The 20,151-nt window shown below is 45.3% G+C and overlaps 1 non-coding gene across 1 annotated transcript; it reads left to right on the top strand.

Moving 5' to 3' along the window:
• The first annotated feature begins 15,455 nt into the window (after positions 1-15,455).
• LOC118970080 (U6 spliceosomal RNA) lies at positions 15,456-15,561 on the top strand. The gene has a single exon (XR_005057891.1). It is a non-coding gene; the product is annotated as a U6 spliceosomal RNA (small nuclear RNA).
• The last annotated feature ends 4,590 nt before the right edge of the window (positions 15,562-20,151 follow it).

Genomic DNA, 20,151 nt, shown 5'->3' with positions numbered 1-20,151 from the left:
TTGGTGGACCCCCTGCAAGAAGCAGAACAATGTTGGCCACTCACCAGGAAGGATTGTGAGCCAACATTAACAACACACTCACTCGTGGAGCTCAAGGCTTTTTGAGGACAGGAGCAGTTCAAGAAAGTTGGTGTGAATTGTGTTAGAGAGGAGAGTAGTGGGACATGAGTAAACTATATGTATTTTCTCTATCTCCTGTTAAAAATCATATCTGAAAGGAAGCAGGGCTGCAAGCTATTTTAAGGATCATTTTGTTGGCAGGCAATCCAATCCAGGGAGACCTCCCTGCATGCTTGCTGAGACCTCAATACAGGAGAGGGTTCTTGACTCTGATTAAGAAGGAATCCATGAACAGGTCATATGAGTGTAGGTAAGGAAGGAATTCATTAAAGCAAGAATTGTAGTGAATGACAGCAGCCATGCAGGCCATAGAGAGCAAGGAAAAACAGAGAAGAAAGGAAAGTTCATTGAACTCCTGTTAGGCATAAGGCAAAACCCTTGCCAACCTGAAGCCAGGACCACCTGGTGTCCAGAGTCTGCTTGAATCTGCACAGCGAGGGAACTAAGGCCCTACCACCCCAGGATTTTAGGGAGCTGCACAAAACTGGATGGAGTGAAATTATGTTCTGAGAACCTCCCAAAGCAAAGAAAGGAGATATTCAGGCAGGCTACTGAAAAGCCTGGTAGTACAGCTACCCAGATGACGGGAACTTGCAAGGCCAAATCAAAGATCTTACCAGCCCTTCCCTACTTGCCTGAAATATGACAGAGAGAGTAAAGACTTGTGCTTAAGTCTAGAAAATTGAATGAAATAGTGAAATAATAAAAACACTTACCACTGGGAAGAGAGGTTTCTTATTAATCTCCCAAGAGGCTTGGAAGAGCACAGAGACAAAATGCACTAAGTTGAGTAGCAAGAAGTCTTTATTTAAGGCAAAGAACACACTTGAAGAAGGGAATATGGGCAGCCTCAGAGAGAGGCACACTTAAAGCTTAGTATTTGTGTTTTTAAAGGATTTCAAGAATGGGGCAAAGGGCCAGAGAGGGGTGTAGGCTCAATATGTGGTCTCATGACGTCTCTCTGGTGAGAGACATTATGTCACCATCCACACTCAGTCCTCTAAATATTCTGTAAAATAAACTTAACACAAGGAATTTATTGATCCTGTTCTTCTCCAAGATAGTGGTTACCTTCAAGCAGTGAAAACATACCATTTAGGACTGCTTGCCCTGCCTTAAGATAGGGTTGGTTGTTGGATAATTTTTACCATAAAATATGTTAGGAATCTTATCTCCTAACTCCCTGGTTTTTAAAATGGAATCTTACCCTTAAGATGGAGTCCCTCCTGTTCTTACTATACTGTTTATATCTCAGCATTTTTCATCATAGGCAGGAAAAGTTAATTGTGATGTTCCCATGTCCCCGCTCTACCTCAATTTGGTCCAATTCTCTGTATGAGAGTTGGGGAAATGGAGGCACAGAAAGAGAAAATGACTTGGGTATTTGTGACAAGGTATGGCTACATTCTCCTGTTTCCAGAACAGAACTTTCCTATTTCAAGACCTTCATGCAGTTATTGTTCTAACACTCCAGCTCCGAGGAGTAACTTGGGAAAAACAAAGGACTCTGAAATTCCTGCTGAAGAGGGTCTATTCCCCTCCTCCTCCACCAGGATCCTATCATTCTTTAGACACTCTATTTCCTATGAATGGTAGGTTTGCATAAAAGCAAATAAAACCTCTGGCCAATTCAACCAAAACCTCAGGCAACCCAATTAGATGTCCTGTACACAAATTACTCAGGTGATCAGTATTTCCGAGACCCCTGCAACTTTGGAGATATTTATTTTTAAAGCAGACCCCCATTCTTTTAGAACTGGCTCATCATCTGAACACATTACATGGTAGACTTCCTCTTGTTCTCTGAGTCAAAGTTAATCTGAAATACCTGGACTTGAATGCTCTTCAAGATATAGAAGGGAAGCAGATGGACACACAGAGCAGGAGGCCACCAAAGATACTTCTGGCAGAGTCAGGAAGTACCTCTGGGCAGATGCTGAGGTCAAGAGGTCAGGATGCAATAAAGAGGGGAGCAACAATGCTGTCTTTTGTGCCCTATGCCCAATCCTCTTTCCTCAGCCCTCTAGCTCTCCCACTGCCATGTCCCCTTTCACCCAGGCCACTCCCCTAAAGTGACCCCAGGATTTGTCATCAGCTCACCACCAACCCCACAATAATTTTAGATTTAAGAAGATCTTTTCAACCATCTGTTAGGAAGAAACCTAATTCAGTGAGAAAAGTAATTCACATTAAGGTATGGATGATTAATTGTCTTGACTCTCCTAATGGACATCAGCATTTTAAAATAAATTTGCCTAAAATAAATCTCTCATTTGTGGAGGTGTAAGCCAAATTTTTTTTATAGGGAAGGCTTTGGAAGTGAAAGTTCCCTCTGGCTCTCATTGTCTTCTTCAGGAAGCCACTTCCTTCTCTCTGCCCCAGCCTGACTCCTTTTCCCCAAAACAGAGCCAGCTGGGGGGCTCCCTTCTGAATGGTTGTCAGGCACAAACCCAGTGTTTTCAGCGCAGCCATTAGATGGCGCTAGCAGCCTCTGAGCAACCTGTCAGCATCTCAGGCTGAAGGGGCTACAGGGAGAGCACTGGTCAGCCTTGGAGTCCAGCCCGGACTTGGGACAGGCTGCTCCTGTTCTAGCCTTTTGAGTTTCAGTTCAATAACAAAGCCCAAACTGGTGGGCAAGGCAATTTAGACTAAAACTTTGAGACCACATAGCACTTTTGGATCAGAAAAATGCCCAGCTTTACATGTGAAGTAGAAAAATCGTAGTTATAGATCACTGTGAGTTTTACACTGTGTGTAAATACATATTAGTAGAGAAAGAAGTAAAATCATACAGATTGGGCAGTCCCATTATATTTCAGTTATCTTCAAAGTTGCCCATTCTGGTATGATTTCCATTTTCTGAAAACCTACTCATGATTTCAGGCCTTCCTAAAAAACCCCAGAGAGCATTTCCTCTCCTTCTGCCCCACTGGTGGTATTGTATAACATGGTAACAATTTCACTTCCCACCCTCTCAGAGCTCCATTCTACTGCTAGCTAAAAACAGCTGGTTTCCTGACAGCAATTTGTTTTCTTTTTGCTTATGTGTATTTTCTATTTTTCTCCAATAAACAAATATTGCCTTGTGTCTCTTTTTTTTAAGCAATTAAGTAATAGGGAGATGTCAAATGTTCTTGCAAGTAGGGAGAGTGCTATAATCTAGTCATTGAAAGCCTTGGAAAAATTAATGGAAATTTGTCATTAATCTTGACATTAACTTTATAATAGAATTACACTTATTAGAACTTCATGTGTATAGGTGGATTCTCTATGAGCTAAACAAAACATCTTGTTGTTCTGCAACTGCATGCTGACCATGCCCTTCTGTAAAGATTTGAGGAACAGAGGTGCAGAGTTTTGTCCTCGCACCGTGATATACATGCAGCAAGTCCTAAAACAAAAGTATCAAAGGAATACCAAGTCATTAAAGAAACCATATCTGTGCATATCTTGACAAGTGACAAATACATACTTGTACTTTCCTCGGCTCCTTCCAGCCATTCTGTGAGAACCACCACCTTCTCATTTACACACGAAGAATCTGAGGGATCTAAATGCCCTGCAGACTCTCCCCCCTTCACTAGACGTGCCTGAGCCTCCATCAGTTCAAATGGCCCCACAGTCTAGGGTCTGCAGGAGGGAAGTTCCCTCGGCCGTCCTGCTGAGGGCACAGGCAGGGTGCTTCAGAACCTTGGACAGTTCCCTCCGGGGCCACCTCTTTTTAACCCTAGCTGGGTCTTGTGGAGGAGTCCCGTGCTATTATCACAGCACTGCCACGTTGGACCCGCTAAATTGGGCAGGGAAACGAGGATTTAGGGGTCTTAATCCAAAACAACTCTGGAAGGCAGGGGGTTTGTTGTAACTTGTAGACTCTCTACTGTCGCCATTTCCAACGTTAATTTGCGCTAGAGTACATAGTATCTTTTGAAGACGTGACACCTACCCAGAAAACCGGGAGGAAAGATGAGCCAAAAGACTGGGATCCCCCGAGATCTCCCCAGAAGACAGTAGGGGTCTCAGGGGCCCTAGAAGTCCCACTCCCCGGGGGAGATGCGGCCGCCAGCTCCCGCAAGCACCACTTTGAGCCTCTCAGTCGTTCGCCCAAGAAAGTTTTCAAAGAACTCAGAAGAGCGGCGAGCCTAAGGCCCCTCAAGTCAGCAACCTGAGCTGGGCGAGAGGCTGCCGAGGCCCCGCAGCAGGGGTTCCCGGAGTAGGAGCGAGGCTCCGCGCCCCTGCGCCCTTACCCTGTCGCCGGGAGGTTGCTGTCTGGGCGACTCCCGCTGCGCCTGGAAGAGGATGCTCGGCGGCCTCTCTCGGTCACTTTTCTTCTATTTCTCCTCCTTCGCCGCCGCCTGGTCCGGGTCGCTCTGCTTTGTCCTTATATACCTGCGGGGCTCGCCCGGGTGGGCGCTGGACGTGAACTTCCCGGCAGCGTAACAAGCAACTCCCCCGTCCATGCGAAGGGGGGCCGTGGGGCGCGGAAGGGGTTTCCAGGTAGGGGCTGAGCGCAAAGGCAGACTTGCCGGGAAAGGGGGCTGGGTCTCAGTCCCCGGACGTTGGAATTAACACTGTCCCGCGGAAGGGCACACCTGGCAGCCATCATGAAAGAACTTAATTAAGGATGGTGTTAACTCTCCAGTTCGGAGGAGCGGGCAGCTTAGCACCCCGGTGTGGGGCAGGCCTGCGCCCCCGCCGAGGCCGCAGAAGAGAGGGTGAAGGTACCCGTGTGCGTACTTGGCTGTCATCTGCCTCGTCCATGTTTGGAGGTAAATATCACCGCAGAGGGAGTACGCTGGTAATGCCTCAGATTTTCCCCAACGTTTGGAAATTGATGTGAAGATGTCAGGGGAATCGCAGTCCTTCTGTTCCAGGTTGGGGAGGCTGGGGGCAGAGAAGGTCAGGTGTCACTTCCCTGAGGCCCTGGCCAGGTGGCCTTCTTGGGGCGTGAAGGTGAGTTGCACTTCTCCCCTGCAGCCAGCAAACCAAGGCCTAGCACAGGGCAGGCTCCCTCCTGTGCCTCATACCCCAAGGAAAAGATAGTGTTAACCTATTAGTGGAGGGATGGTCTGTGAAGAGCAGCTGAAGCGCTTTCCCTGTGGCTATGATCCCTCCCAGAGGCAATGAACCAGCAGAGTGGTCTGGAGGCTCATAATCTTCTCCATACCTAGATTTGGAGTTATGGCTTTGTTCTCATCCCAAATGTCAGTAATGGAAAAGACTCTACCTTGACCTGGTGTAAAGAGGCAAAAACAAATGATGAGGAATCGTAGGAGTGGGCAGGTCGGGGGAGTGCTGGAACTAAACTGAACTTCAAGTCTAGGTGCTTAGTTAGCTAACCTGACAATAACAGGAACTTTATTACCAGTCAGATGCTGTTTTGGACTCCAACAGTCCCTTGAGAATTTCTGTTGGTGACATCACTTTGTATTCAGCAATCATTTTCCTTTTGGGCCACAGGAGAGATTCAAGCTCCTTAACAGCAAGCAAGGTACTTTATCACCTGGCCTTGGCCTCATTCCAGGGTCATCTCCCACCTGTCCATTGGGCATCCTGGCACACCACCCACAACATTCAGATTTCCATGAACATAACATTCTCAAGCCTCCATCTCTTTGTCCATGCTACTCCCCCAACTAAAACACCTTTCCCCCTCTCCCGCCATCCAGCAAAACTGACTCATATTAAGATTTAGCACATCCATCATCAGCTGTTCTCTGAAGCCTTCCTTGGCCACTTGCCCTACTGGGGGCATGAGAGTTGGCTTTCTCTGTTCTCCAGAGAACTACATTTCCATTTCATCTGTACCCATAGTTTTCATTGCTGAACAAATTCCATTCTGTCTTCCATCTTCCCTCTCCTACCCATTCCTGCCCCTACCACCGCTGGCTTATGAGCCTTCTAACTAAGATTGTCATCTTACCTTTTTTTTTTCTTCGTATTATTTTTGTAACTTCAAGAGGCCACTGGCAGTAGCAGAAAAATCAAATCAGGAAAAAAGTTCAGATCAATCCAGTTTCTCTCCTTTGCCAGCTGAGTTCTTAATTACATGCAGCAGAACTGAAAGACCATTGGAACACATTTAGAATCACTGGGAAGGCTGAGGAACAGGGATCCCAAAATGGGCAGAGACAAAAGGTATCTGAAATCATGGCCAAAATCAGGCTGCTGATTGGAACAAACGAGAAGGAAAATCAGACCAATACCAGGTACAAGCGGCTGCAAGTGGCAATGTCAACAACACAGGCAAGGGACACAGATGTCACTTGTCTCTCCAAAATAAAAAGAAGTGGGAGGTTGACAGGCCTACTTTGGCTGATGCCTCCTGAAAGGACTGACCACTGCTTGCTTCCTAGTATCACTAGCTCCTCTGTGAAAGCCTGGAACAGGTGCCCCAGACTGCCGGAGACGACCATGTGACTCTTTCCCTTTGTACTGGTGAGTTATAATGTGGTGAATTATACTGTTGATTTTTAGTGTTACACCTCCCATGCATTTCTGGATTGAGCCCAATGGAATTACAATGTGTTGTCTTTATGTAACACTGGGTTCAATTTGCTAATATTTTATTTAAGATTTTTTGCATCACTTTTATGAGACTGGCCTGTAATTGTCCTTTCTTGTAGAATTCTTGTCACCTTCTGGTAGCCAAATTATGCTGTCCTCATAAAACAAGCTGGGCTCCCTTCCCCTACCCCCACGTTTTATGGTTCAGAAGGAGAATCTATGTACAATGGTGTTTATCTCTGCCCTCAGTGTTTGAGAAGATTCATCAGCGGCGCCATCTTTAAGATTGTTTGTTTGTTGAATGGTTTTAAATTACAGTTCAATTACTTAAATAGCACTGTTATAATTATCTATTTCTTCTTGTGTCACTTTTAGTAAGATGAGTATTTGTAGGAATTCATTCATTTCATCTAAATTATTAAATTTATTGGCTTAAGATTATTTATTATATCTTCTTAGCATCTATGGGATCTGCAGTTATGATCCCATTTCATCTCTGGTATTGGTAATTTGTGTCCCCTCACTTTTTTTCTAATTAATTTCCTCAGGAGTTTATCATTTTTATCAGTGCTTTTAAAGAATCAGTTTTGGTTTTGTTGATTTTTCTCTATTGTTTATACTTTTATTTCTGAAATTTCTGTTATTATTTCCTGCCTTTTAATTTTTAATTAGCTGTTCTTTTTCTATCCTTTTGAGTTGGATGTTAAGTAAATTCTTTTATTTAGATAGTTGATATTCAACCATTATTCTTTTTGTCATGTATTTATGGCTATAAATATGTTTCTAAGTATGGCTTTAGTTGCACCCCACAAGTTTTGATATGTCATATTTTTATTATCATTTAGGTTAAAATATCTCATTTTCCTTAAGGTGTTTTTTGATTGACTAGTGGGTTATTGAGAAGTGTTCTGTTTAACTTCCAAGCACTGGAGATTTTCTCATTGTTTTGAAACTGATTTTTAGCTTAATTCCCCTCAGTCAGAGAACAGGCTCTATTTGATTTCAGATCTTTGAAATTTGGGGGTGCTGCTTACTGGATGAACAGATGATCCATTTTGATTAATGTTTCACGTGCACTTTCAATGAATATGTTTTCTGTGGTTCTCAAATATTCTATACCTATATGATTTCTGATTATTTATAATCTTATTCTATTAGTTACTGAAAATCTCTCCATTATTTTTGTAGATTGATCTATTGCTCCCTTTGGTCATGGCATAAAAACAACTCTTTCTAGAAATCTAATGGTAAATGTGGGTCAGTGGTGGAGGGTAATATAGGATCAAGGAAAGAGCAGACAGGTCGTAGGTTGAATGCTGATAGGAATAATCCAGTAGAGGGGGGAACTGATGCTGCAGATGAGAGTGGGGCAAACTAAATAATCCAAGTCTTAAATAGAAGCAAGATGGGATCCAGAGGAAGAATCTGGCCATCAGACAGTGGAGGGCTTTGCTTTTCCATTACAGGGGTGAAGGAGGAGGAGGTACAGACATAGGCAGACTTGTAGGATAAGCCTTGGGAGTGTGAGTGGACTTCTGTCTGTACAAAAACCTTTGCCTTTTAACCCTGCATTTCCTGGGAATTATCCTGAGGAAATTATCTAACAGGTATGCTAACTGTGGTTCAAGATGATTCATATGACATTGTTTATAGTAGCAATAAAATGAAATAAACTAAACATCTATAGTAGGATATAATAAAATCATAGCGATGGAATACTTTGCAATCATTCAAAATAATAATGTAGATATTTATTTCTAGATATACAAAAAAATTACCACTGTATGTTGCTGAGTGGGGGAAGCATGATAAGATATAGAAATAAATAGAGATAGGGAGATAAAGATTAAAAGATATCAAAGTAGCAATAATGGTTGTTCTGGTTATCTAAAGCTATCTCACAAACCACCCCCAAAACTTGTGGTTTAAAATAACATTTATTTTGCCCATGAACCTGCAGTATGACCAGGGGTTGGTAGGGCCAGCATGTCCCTGCCCCACTTGGCATCAGCTTAGGCAGCTCAAAAGCTGGGGTCTATAATTATCTGAAGCCCCCACTCACATGACTGGCTCCTGGGCTGGAGACTCACACAGCTGTGGGCAGGAAGCAGTGGGATTCCTCGTACACCTCTCTCTGTCTCTAAGTAGGCTTGCCATGTGACCTCTTCAGCATGGCAGCTTTAGGGCAGCCGGACTTCTTGCACAGGTTCAGCTCTCCCAGGCATGCATCTGGAGGGAATTTGGTCTGGCAGGTAGAGGGGGTGGGTGGTCAGCAAAGGTTTTCCAGAGAATGGGATGCTAAGCTATGCTGAGCCTTGTTATAACAGGTCACCAGGATGTAGAGAGGAAAGGCATTCTAGGCAAAGGGAACAGCATGTACAAAGAGTCCAAGGCAGGGGAAATCCTGTTATGTTCATGGAATGTTGGGTGCAGGTGGTGGAGGGAGAGAGAGAAGACTAGAAACAGAGGCTAGAGTGGAAGAGGTGGAGGCCCGTTTAAGGACTATATCAGAGGAGCAATAGGACCAGATTTCTATGGCAGGGAGGATGACCAGAGAGGAGGGAACCTGGAGACAGCACAGGTGGTCAGAGCCCAGTGCTCTACTCCAGGGCCATTCAGCCAGGAGTGGGAGCAGTGCGAGGGGAGCTGAGGAGGCGGAGGCAGGCTCATGAAATACAAGAGGCAGCACCGGTGTGGGGCAAGGAGTCGCGGACACACCACTGGCTGCATGGCTGGCCCAACGCAGTGTCGTTGTTAAGAGCACAGTGCTGGAGCCAGGCTGCCTGGTCCTAAACCCGCTCAACCACGGCCTAGCTGTGTGGCTGAGCAAATGCCCAACTTTTCTGTACTCAGTTGTCCCACCTGTGCAGTGGGGGAATGATCGCCCCAACCCATGTGGCTGTCCTATGGATGAAATGAGGGGATTCGTGTAAATATCTTGGAGTAGGGGATGGCCAATAGTAAACCCTACATGAGTGCTAGCCCTTGACCTTAATATTAAGGAAGTGCTGCTCCAGGAGAGCCCAGCCTAGATGGGAGGTGGGGGGCGGGGAGGAAGGAGGAAGGGGGAAGAGGCAGGAGACAGGAGCAAACAGAGTCTTTGGCCAGAGCAGCTGTGGAGTTCCTTTGGAGGCTCTGAGTGTGCTGAGCCTGGGGCCGGGGCGACGCGCCCACACCCGGCTGCGTGCGTGGGGCCAGGGCTGCTCTCGTCATCTTGGCTTTCCACCTTTGAGGTTTAATTGGAAACGCAATGTCACCGGGGTGTGAACGCATTACAAAGACAGGTGCAGAGGTGGCCTCTGCAGGGGAGGGGGGTGCGAGGAGGGTGGCCTTGCCTCAGCCTCCGGGCAATGAGGGACCTTTCCCTGGGAGAAGCAAAGGCTCAGGGACAGGTTGCCGTCTGCCTGCGTTGGGCAGACTGCGCTGGAACAAGCCAATGGGGTCCGTGGGAGGGATGCGCAGAAAGGAAACCCATCTCCCTCCGAGCCTGCCCTCCTTCGTGTGCCCTCCAAGTCTCCATGCCCGGGCAGGGGTGGCTGCCAGTCCTGCCTCATGTCAGGAGAACTGCCCCTTCTCAGGGCTCTTTGGGCCCAGCCAGGGCCTCTGGCATGGGAGGCAGCGCTTATTCCTGCCATGTCTGGGCCAGAGGGGCCTCAGGTTGGTGCTCCTTGTCTGCAGCGGGACAGGTTTCTGATGCCCCAGATGGCCTAGGGGATGGGAGAGGCCTCCTTTACCCCTGCACAGCCCCTGTCACTGGGCTCCCCTTTCAGCACTGCAGCCGGACCCCTTCACCAGCCTTCAGTTTGACCCAAGGGCAAAGAGGAATCTATTTGTGCAGAGAATTGGAATGAAAGCAATTTCAATTGACCTTTGAATGGGGTTTTAATTTGCTTTATTACAACCAAGGGGGCCTCATGAAGAGACCCTTGAGACTGCTTTTATCCACTAATGTGTGCATTAGTGCAACAGCCTGGGCTCCATCTGGATGCCAGGGACAGAGGGGAGAAGGCCAGAGAGGGCTGGGAGCCACAGTCCACACCCCTCCCAGGAGCTGGTTCACAGCCCCAAAGAGTCCAAAGTGGAGTCACAAGTGAAGAAGCAGTGGGAGGACAGCTGGCTTGGGTTCCAGCCCCAGATGTGTTGCCGGAGGGCCTGGGGGTCTGGTCCAGCACCACCCCTATAGGCCTGTCTCCTCATCTGAACAGTGGGGAGTCGGGGGGTTGTGGACTAGATGGTCTCTTCGTCCCTTCCAGGCCTGATGTTGTACAGTTTAAGCTCAGATCTACAGGCAAACTCTGGGGTAGAAAATGACTAATCTTATAGAACATGGCCTAGAGTGAGGACAGCAGAGCCTGCTGGGCCGAGGAGCCAAGATCTGTCCCTTGATCTCTTGGGCCTTACTTGTACCCTGTATTTCCTAAATTTGTGCTCCAGTCCACTCACATGGGCCAGCCAGTTCTCTGTTCCTTCCTTTCCAATCCTAGGGGGAACCGCTGGGGTAGCTGGATGAATTACCTTTGTTTCCACTGGGCAGAGCCCTATAGGCAGCTATGTTGGGGTCCAGGTGGCCTGAGGATGGCCAGCCCTGGGCAGAGAGCCCCCTGCAATGGCTTCTCTGCAGAGGGCCAATTTCAGTATGACACCCTGGGACAGAGTCCTGTAAGTCTGTGTCTATAGTCTCTCATTAGAAATGGCAGGTCCTCTCTAGTGACCTGCCTCTCTAGGTGTGCTCTCTAGATGTTTGGCCATGTGGAACCATGGGTGTGTTTCTTTCAGAATCACTCCCTTATCCTGATCCTTTTCTTCAAACTGAGGGCTTGTTCCTGTGCAATCAGAGTGGACTTCCTGGAGGTGGGGTCTTGCTGAAGATGTCACAGACATAAGGACACATAAGGCTCTCCTATGTGACATCTCTGCAGCCACTCATTCCAGATAGAGCCCCAGTACCTGCAGCCACTATTCTGAGGCAGAGGTGGTCATAATGGTCCTTTTGTGGAGAAGTATCTTCGTTAGATCCACCAGCATAACAGCTGATTTTCCAGAAGAAGGCAGAGTTCTCCAGCCAGGGGTTGAGGTCAGAAGGGTAATGTGGTAGCCTGGAAGGATGCTGATAATGTACATCCATTAGTGCATCACAGAGAGGCATTTAGAAGCCCCGGAACTGTCCTCCTTCCAGACCCAACAATGGGTGCATGAAGGGGGCCTAAATTGGCTTTCTTACAAGCTCAGTCCCTGTGTCTGAGCCCCACCCATTAGGTACCCATCATCCATTCTCATGCCCCACTCAAAGGTATGTGGGCCCAGAGAGCTGATGCCTTGCCCTAGAGTCCCATTTGCCTGAGAGAGCGATGCCAGGCCGGGACAGAGTGGGAGCACAGTGACCTGATCTGGGCAGCTCCAAGAGCCCATTACTCTGCATATGCACCCGACCCCGAGCACGCCAATGTGCACGTGATGTGCACAGTGCAAGGATATCTGGAAGGTAGTTTGGTTTGGCTTTCAACAAACTGACCAAAACCTTTATGTCCAGATGAAAGTGATTCCCTTCAAAGCATCCTCTGGGCAGTTGTCCTTGATGCCCAGGATGGGGAGTTGGGAACATGGGGTGGGGGTGGGCTGAAGCCTTTGGCAGGCTCCTCTTGGGGAGCTGCCTCCAGGACCAGTTTCTCGTCCCCTGAGAAGACCACTCTTCCGACTCTGGAGTCACACTTTTAAAAATGTATTGATTATGTTCCTTTTATTTTTCCTATATATTACAGTCAGGTGTTCATATTGAAATTCTTTCTATTCATGATAAGGATGGGAAGGTTATATTATCTGTGAATTTCATTTCAGGATAGTAAATAAGATCTTACAGCATATTTTCTCTCAAAGGGGAATTTTGTGCTTGTGGGGATGAAAATGCAGCTACTTTGGAAAATAGCCTGTGGTTCCTCAAAAAGCTAAACATAGAGTTACCATATAACCCAGCAATTCCATTCCTGGGTATATTGTCCAGAACCTACACACAAGTGCCCGTAGCAGTGTGTCTTGTCAATGGGTTTCAGCCCCAGGCAAGTTTGCTACGGATTCAGTGTAACCAAAGAAATTGATAGCAAAACGTTCTTTGGGGTGAAAGGGTTATACCCAACTTTACTTCCAGGTGGCAGGTCAGTCACTAGAATCCCATTCACTCAGAGCGAGTCTGCATGCAGCAAGCTGGTCTCTGCCTCTGGGCCCCTCTGTCCGCACAGCTGTCCTCTGAACCCCTCTGCACAGTCATCCCACACAGCCGTCCTCTGGGCCTCTGTCCTCGGCGTTGCCACCACTCCAGCCTCTGCTCTGGTCTCCTGCAGCTTTGCAGCCGTGCCACCATGTCGCACGCAGAGCACTGGGCAAAGCTCTTTATATAGAGTCAACAGCCATGTATTGCCCACAGGTGTGCAGTGAACTAGTCAACCACAGCCAGGTGAGAATCCTGGCCACAGGAACTCTCATTTTATCCACACAGTGTTATTCATATTGGTCAAAAAGTGGAAAACACCCAGATGTCCATCAACTGATGTAGTATGTCCTATACAATGGAATATAATTCAACAATAAAAAGAAATGAAGTACTGATAGATGCTTTATCATGGATGAATATTAAGAACATTATGAGAATTGGAAGAAGCCAGGTGCTAAGCCTACACACAGTGCATATATATGAAATGCCCAGAATCGGCACATCCATACAGACAGAGGGCAGATTAGTGGTTGCAGGGCCTGGGGTGTTGGAGAGGAAGGGGAGTGATTGCTACTGGCCACAGGGGCTTCTTCTTGGAGTGATGAAAATGTCCTAAAATTGTGGTGATGGTCGCACAGCTCTGTGAAAATAATAAAAGCCATCTTACTGCGTGCTTTAAATGGATGAATTTATGGTATGTGAATTATATCTCAATAAGCTGTTACTTTTTAAAGGGGTGATTTTTTGAGAGAGAGAGAAGTGGCTACAGAGAAAGCCATGTGTTGAGTCTTTCAATGTAACAATAGAGGAGCAATTCGCTAGATACAAAGCTGTGAAAACTGCCCAGACCCAGGACCCTTTTGTGTAAGAAAGACTATCCAGTTCTTCCCTCCTGGGTCTGTCTTTCCTGTGTGTCTCCTTTACTACTCACGCTTCTGACACTCACTTCTGACACTTTGGGTCACCAGTTGTGAATGGAGTTTTCCCCACACCAGGCAGTTCTCTGCACCATCAGCTGGGTGTCCTACAATTAATTCACTTCTAACACTAACCACCTGGAGATTGCATCAGATCCCCCCAGTTAAGGGCTCACTCCTACGAGACTGCTGCCACCCATTTCAGATGCCAGGAGAATGGGGTGTCAGGCTGAAAAGGCCAAACTTCTAACCATGGCTTGGTCTTCTTGGTGACCAGCCCCCTCCAGGAGTCCCAGGAGTCCACCTAGAGTCACCTCATTAGAACAAAAGATGCTCGTGGTGCTCTTATCACAGGAATTTACAAGAGATTTAAGGGCCCTGTGTCAGGGACAGGATCAGACACTAAAACAGGGGATGCTTCTAGTGCTCTTACCACTTAGGAAATTACCAGGGTCTTAGGAACAGCACCAGGACTAGGGGACACAGACCAATTTATATTTTCTATTATCTCACCCCCTTCCATGGAAACCTCCTATAACAGCCTGGGAAAGCCCATCCCATCTGAACATGCAAGGGAAAAAAGGAATATGATCTAACACCTTAAGGAGTTATTACAAAGGGGGGGGGAGTGGGACAGAAATTGTGAAAGAATGCTTATTGGAATAAAAATTGTAGTAGGAAAAAATGATGTTTCACAGATAAAGACAAAATTAGAAGAAATACAAGAGAAAATAAACAGAAGCACAGAAAAGTAATCAAGTGTAAAAAGATAGGGAAAAAAGAAACAAAAGGCCTCTAGAGAAAATAGTAGATAAATAAGCAAGTCAAGGTAAAGAAGCAAGATACGTATTTTACTGGGGTCCCCAGAAAAGTAAAACAAAGCAAGGGCACAAATATTAAAGACTGTATGTCAAGGAGATGTTGCTGTAATGATCTGAAAATACAGACATACACATATTTTAATATTTATGTTGGAAGGGCATTCCATAACTTGAAAAGGTGACTCAAAATTTTCAGTACCTACAAATACTCCAATACAAACCTTGGGTTTTAATTTTAAGGAAAGCAATTTTTTAACACAATACAAAAGCCCCCAGTCTGTATAAATCAGAGCAAAGCAAAGGAAAATCAGATTGGCATCGACCAGAGAAATTTTAATTGAAGCAACATTGCCATGGAAAAGTGTGAGCCAAGGATTTATCTTTAGCTAAACTCTCCTTCAAGTGTAGGGCCACAGACAGCCAGGAACGAACACACAGGAATTTACCATGGACCAAATTTAAGGAAACCACATGACTGTTTTGAAGCTTCAGCCTAAGTCGGGGCCATTGAATATTGGATGTAAGCAGCTGAAGAACTAAAATTAAAAGATGGGCAATGGGAGACAAAGCTATAAGCAAGTGCCGTGCGCTCTGATAACGTAGAAAACATTCAACGGCCTGGAAGGGGGAGGACAAGGAGGCAACAAGTGGAAAACAGAATGAGGTCTCTGCTTGCCTCTGGTTTTCAGGTGAGAAAAAAACTGTGTCACTTGAAACTGGAAAATCAAGTAACAGATGTTTATTTGAGAGTCCAGAGACACCCTCAGCAAAAAATTAGTGAGCAAGGGAGAGAGGAGAGAGAGAGAAGTTAACTCATAACTAATGTCAGTATGGCTCATATTAGGAAACTGAAAGACAATATCTAATTGTCTAAATAAAGAAATAACTGTGCTTGCTTTGGCAACACATACACTAAAATTGGAAAAATACAAAGAAGATTAGCATGGCCCCATGCAAGGGTGACACACTAATTTATGAAGCAGTGCGTGTTTTTCCTCACTAGTGGGGGTGAGGATTTAATGATATGGGTAACTGTTAAACCACTGTGTTGTATATTTGAAACCAATATAAGATTATGTATCAATGACACTTCAATAAAAAAGAATAAAAGAAATATAGTATATAATAAAAGTGATCATTAGTGAGCACAAGAACAATAATATATGCCTTCCTAAATATCACAGAATAAGAAAGAAAAGCATCTGTCTAGTGAAAACTACCTGGTATGTGCAACATACAGTATGTTTTTATGTCATGTATGAAATATAAAGCAATGGGGTAGACAGGGACCAAATAAATCATAGTCATATATGTAAATGGACTTGAACCATCTACAAAGAAAAATTAATTTTAGACAGATTTAAAAGTCCATCAAACAAAAAAAAAGGTGGGGGGATGATTTTGGAGGAAAGTTATTTGAAACATTGAGGTATAATCCTAGAATGAAATACTACTCAGCAATAAAAAAGGAACAAATTCTCCATACATGCAAAAACATGGATGAATCTCAAAAATGTTATATTGAGGGAAAGAAATCAGAAGCATTCATACTGTGTCAAGTGCTCAGATATGTGAAGTTCATCTAGGGTGGAAGAAATCAGAGGAGTAATTGCCCCTAGGGATGGTGGGGAGGGTTCCAGGAAGAGAAATGACAGAACTTTCTGGGGTCAGGAAAATGTTCTGTATCTTGATGGGTGTGGATTACACAGGGTATGCATATGCATTTGTCAAAAGCAAAGAAAAGATATACTTACCACATGTACAATTCACTCTAAGTTAGTTATGCCCCAAATTAAAAGAGGGAATGGTGGCCATATTTGCCCTAAAGAGTCTCTGAGTTCTGCAGAAGCCCTGGCAGAGAAGGGCAGCTTTGCCACACAGCCAGCTACCCAAGCAGTGTGTGCAGTCCACCCCCACCTCACATCTATGGTGACTGGTCCCCAGGCCTGCTAGCAGCCTGGCCCCAAAAACACTGGCCCTGAGACAGTCATTGAGAAATAAATGTCAAGGGGGCCCCACCTTTTCAGCTGAAGCCAGTGGGGAGAGAGGCCTGTCAGGCTCTATTTCCGTAACAAAGGCAGGGCCTCCTCCTCCTTGGCTGCCTCCATTCCACAGGCCTATAAGGGGAGGGGAACAGGGAGGCAGGGTGAAACAAAAGGGGGTAGTCATGCCTCAGTCTTCTGGTTTTGCTTTTAAAAAGCTTGTGTAGCTGAGAGGGAAAGTGGTTTGCTCAGCATTGGGTTGAAGAGGTAGATTTCCCAGATGGAGCAGGTGGGGAGGTGAGCCGGGCGGGGAGAGGCTCTCAGGAGCGTGCAGGCCCAGCTGCATCAGCGCAGACAGAGGCCATTTGCCATTGTGCCCACGGCCTTCAGCCCACTGCACTCTGAGTGAAGTGGATGGAAAACAAAGGCCCCAGGCCCAGTCACTCTCAGCCCCACCCATGGTTTAGAGGCTAATGATGGCCAGGCCAGGTAATGGGACGCAAAGGGCATGGAGGGTGGAGGAAGGAAGAAGGGAGGCTGGGGGTGGGGGAGCCTCTCAGAAGTTCTCAGGGGACCTGAGGGTCTCTCACAACCAGCCTTCCCTGCTGCCTATTCAGGGGCCTGCTTGGTCATATGAAACGACAGCCTCAAACCCAAGACCCACATGTGACGTCAAGGTTGTACCCATGCTCAGGGAAGGGACAAAGACATATACTGTCCCTCAGTCTGCGACTGGCCAGAGCCTGTGACCCAGAGGGGTCAGGGGACGCCAGGGCCAAAATGGGGTTCTCTTATCCACCACCCGCAGAAGGCCTAGCAGGGCCAGTGCACACGTGGGTGCCCAGAAGTCTCCCCTCAGACTCACTGAGTCAAGTACTTCCATATTGTAGGAAAATGTGTAATGTTGTGGAAAGATGTTCACACCATTATTCAGTGATAAACAGCAGGCCATAAATCAATATCTATGGTATGTATGATCCCATCTTTTCAAAGAGTATTTTAAAGAACATCAGAAACCCTGGAGAAAGTCTACCATAAGCTAACAATGCTTACCAGGGATTACTGGTAATTTTTCTCTTCTTTTTGCTTGTCTCTGTTTTCCAAACTTTCTAAAATAGGCATATAGTCCTTTTGTAAGAAAAAACATTTATTAATAATAAATTTTAAATGAATAATAAGTAAATACAAAGCTCCCTCTCTCACATCCTGCCACAGTATCTGAAACCCCACATCTCAAAATAATCTTTTAGGTCCAGGTCTTATCTTAGGGAGTAAAGGACAAAGCTTTGGGGGAGCCATTTATGTGCAGTCCAGGGTCCCACCCCATCATACTTTTGGACTTTGACGTGGTCATGAGCAGGAGTCTGGTGTGACACAAGGTGGACGGCTTGGCATCAAATGGTGGGGTGCTCAGGGCTCTGTGCAAATGCTGCTCTTTTGAAAGACTTTAGATACATGACCTTAAAGAGAGGGTGCCAAGTGTATCAGGACTACAGGACAGTGAAATGCCGAGCTGCTGAAAACAAATGCACAGCAGGCAGGATGGAAGGGTGGAAGGAGGGCCTAAAGGGCAGTGAAGCAAAGAGTGAGGCTGAGTGTTTAACATGGTTTGGGCTCTGTTGAGACCAGAAAGGGGCTGGAAAGAGTGTTCCCTATGAACCGATGGCTAGTGTGCCCAACAAGACCAAAGCCCTGACAGACACCAACAAGAGGGTCTCAGAAACAAAAAACGACTCTCTCATTCATGGCTGGGGGAGTATAAATGCAAACAACTTTATTGGACTGCAGTCTCAATCTGTATTGTCAATATCTGTATTGTCAATGTGCCCACCCTTTACCACAGCAATCCCTTTTCTAGGATTTTGTCCTAAGAAAATGCACGAAGAGGTACATGAAGATATGGGTAGAAAGTTTTTTGTACTTGTAAGAGGAAAAAATCGAAAGAGCATAAATATCCATCAACTGGGGATTGGTTTAATAAACCATGGGGCTTCTATATGCTAGAGTGACTATAAGTCCCATGAGCAGAGCAGTATCTATTTCATCAGTACTATACACCTAACACTTAGGAGAGTGTCTGGCACAGAGTAGGCATTTACTCAACGAAAGAAGGAACAGATGAGCAAACAGACAAAAGCTATGGATATAGTGCTTAGGAAAAGGAGTCTGAGGTCTGTTCTAGTGATATGGAAAGACAGTCACCATATGTCGTTGAGTAGAAAATATAGGTCACAGCCCAGCATGATGGATTTGCACATGCATTTGTTTGAGCTTGCAATAATTTACATGAAAACAAAATACCAAGCCTTTAGACAGGACACCCTGGAGATATCAACAGAGCTTACTGCTCGGATGTCTTGCCAATGAGTTTCAGCCCAGGGCGATTTCACTATGGATTCAGTGAGATCGAGGAATAACAATGGAACATTATTGAAATGAAAGGGTTTATTACCTGGCTTGTTATCCCGGCGATAGATTGAGCACTAAAATTATGTCTGCATCCAATGGTCTGCAGGTCTGTAATTATCCTTCATCTCTGCCTCTGCCGAGAGCACTGGGCAGAGCTCTTTATATAGAGACTCAGTCAATAATAGCTTATTGCTTACGGGTGTGGAGGTAGTAGCCTAGCAGCAGGCCAGTTACATCATCAAGTAGTTTAGGTTCAGGTAAGGAATCTGGCCATAGGAACCCCAACTTTTCCCACACTAGATGAGTTAGATTGTGGAATCTTTTACAGTTATTCTATTTGTTTATATTTCCTGACTTTTCTGTAGTAACCATATTTCAATCATATAAGAAAAACACAGTTAAGTTTAAAAACAATAACATGGAGGTCAATTCCTGACTCACAGAATCCTTGAGCATGGTAAAATGACTATTTTGAAGTTGCTAAATTTTGGGAATTTAACAATAATAAGAACCACACAGTGATGATATGGGAGAGTGTTCAGCTCATTATTTCTAAATGTTGAGTACTATTCTGTGACAGAGACATGTTACAATTAGTCCAATACACCAGCCACTGACTACTGGAAATGTTACCAGTTTTTAATATTCATTTATTCAATAAATATGTACTAAGGATCTATTATATGCCAGGCATGGAGCACGGTGCTGGGTGCTAGGAATGGTCTGGTAAACAAAGTAGGCTTTGTTCTAGAAGCTTATGTTCCAACCAATAAGAGACAGACATGGAAGAAAATCAACAATCAAATAAATGTGTAATTACAAATTGTGATAAGTACCATGGAGGAAAAAAACTCTTAATCCCTGATATGGTGTGACATTCTTGAAAATAATAAACATCTCAGGGAATAACACAAGCAGTTAGAAGTGCTGGGAGCAAAAAGCTGTTGAAGGAAGGAAATAAAAAGTTTGCAACTTTGTCTCTGCAGAGAATAATATTTATATAGTCCTAATGGCTGAACTAAATGTAAAGTATAAGTTTTGGGATGATGGAAAGGAAGTAGTAGGATCAGAAGACATGAGTAGATGTTTAAATTGGATAAATCAAAAACAGCTGCCATCACATGTTATTTAGAGAAACTGAGTTAACTACTAGAAAAAACAACAGAAGGTAGTTCCTTCTGAGAATGAGGACA

The sequence above is a fragment of the Manis javanica genome, chromosome 1, assembly GCF_040802235.1.
Source record: "Manis javanica isolate MJ-LG chromosome 1, MJ_LKY, whole genome shotgun sequence".
In the NCBI taxonomy this organism is placed as follows: Eukaryota; Metazoa; Chordata; class Mammalia; order Pholidota; family Manidae; genus Manis; species Manis javanica.
This window is presented reverse-complemented; position numbering and strand designations above follow the sequence as displayed.